Source organism: Carex rostrata, unplaced genomic scaffold (genome assembly GCF_964058835.1).
Source record: "Carex rostrata unplaced genomic scaffold, lpCarRost1.2 SCAFFOLD_52, whole genome shotgun sequence".
NCBI lineage: Eukaryota > Viridiplantae > Streptophyta > Magnoliopsida > Poales > Cyperaceae > Carex > Carex rostrata.
Window position 1 is genome coordinate 110,001 of NW_027601216.1, and position 1,710 is coordinate 111,710.

Consider the following 1,710-nt stretch of genomic DNA (forward strand, 5'->3'; position numbering starts at 1 on the left):
TTTGCCCAACGTTAGCCGCTTCCGCTTGCCGCAGGGCTGTTTTCGGGCCAATTTCCACCGACACTTGGCCGCATCCGCTTAGTTTTCCCCAACGCGTGGCCGCATCCGCTTAGTTTTCCCCCGCTTAACTGTTTTCGGGTCACTTTTCCCCAACGTTAGCCGCTTCCGCTTGCCGCTGGGCTGTTTTCGGGCCATTTTTCCCCAACACTTGGCCGTATCCGCTTGGTTTTCCCCAACGCGTGGCCGCATCCGCTTAGTTTTCCCCCGCTGAACTGTTTTCGGGTCACTTTTGCCCAACGTTAGCCGCTTCCGCTTGCCACTGGACTGTTTTCGGGCCAATTTCCACCGACTCTGGGCCGGATCCGCTTAGTTTTCCCCAACGCTTGGCTGCATCCGCTTAATTTTCCCCAGCTGAACTGTTTTCGGGTCACTTTGTCCCAACGTTAGCCGTTTCCGCTTGCCGCTGGACTGTTTTCGGGCCATTTTCCACCGACTCTTGGCCGTATCCGCTTGGTTTTCCCCAACGCTTGGCTGCTTCCGCTTAATTTCCCCCAGCTGAACTGTTTTCGGGTCACTTTTGCCCAACGTTAGCCGTTTCCGCTTGCCGCTGGACTGTTTTCGGGCCATTTTTCACCGACACTTGGCCGTATCCGCTTAGTTTTCGCCAACAATTGGCTGCATCCGCTTAATTTTCCAAGCTATACTGCTTTCGGGTCAGTTTTGCCCAACGTTAGCCGCTTCCGCTTGCCGCTGGGCTGTTTTCGGGCCATTTTCCACCCACGCTGGCACCGACGGGGCCATGTACACCCACGCGCGTGTACATGAGGGGGCACCCATTTTTGAAAACCTTGCCCCCCTATAGGGGAATATGCATTTTGAGGCTCTAGCCACGCCCAGGGTTACCACCCCCTGAAAATCCCCCAAGTCAAAATCACCCATGTAAAATATTCAAAAAAATCTCAAAAAATCACAAAAAATTTATAAAATCAAATAAATTCAAAAAAAAAAAAAAAATTTCAAAAATTCAAAAAAAATTCAAAAAATTCAAAAAAATTCAAAAAAATTCAAAAATTTCAAAAATTCAAAAAAAGTCCAAAAACCCAAAAAAACTTCAAAAATTTCAAAAATTCAAAAAAATTTCAAAAAAAATTTCAAAAATTTGCCCCGCTGAACTGTTTTCGGGTCACTTTTGCCCAACGTTAGCCGCTTCCGCTTGCCGCTGGACTGTTTTCGGGCCAATTTCCACCGACTCTTGGCCGTATCCGCTTAGTTTTCCCCAACGCGTGGCCGCATCCGCTTAGTTTTCCCCCGCTGAACTGTTTTCGGGTCACTTTTGCCCAACGTTAGCCGCTTCCGCTTGCCGCTGGGCTGTTTTCGGGCCAATTTCCACCGACACTTGGCCGCATCCGCTTAGTTTTCCCCAACGCGTGCCCGCATCCGCTTAGTTTTCCCCCGCTGAACTGTTTTCGGGTCACTTTTGCCCAACGTTAGCCGCTTCCGCTTGCCGCTGGACTGTTTTCGGGCCAATTTCCACCGACTCTTGGCCGTATCCGCTTAGTTTTCCCCAACGCGTGGCCGCATCCGCTTAGTTTTCCCCCGCTGAACTGTTTTCGGGGCACTTTTGCCCAACGTTAGCCGCTTCCGCTTGCCGCTGGGCTGTTTTCGGGCCAATTTCCACCGACACTTGGCCGCATCCGCTTAGTTTTCCCC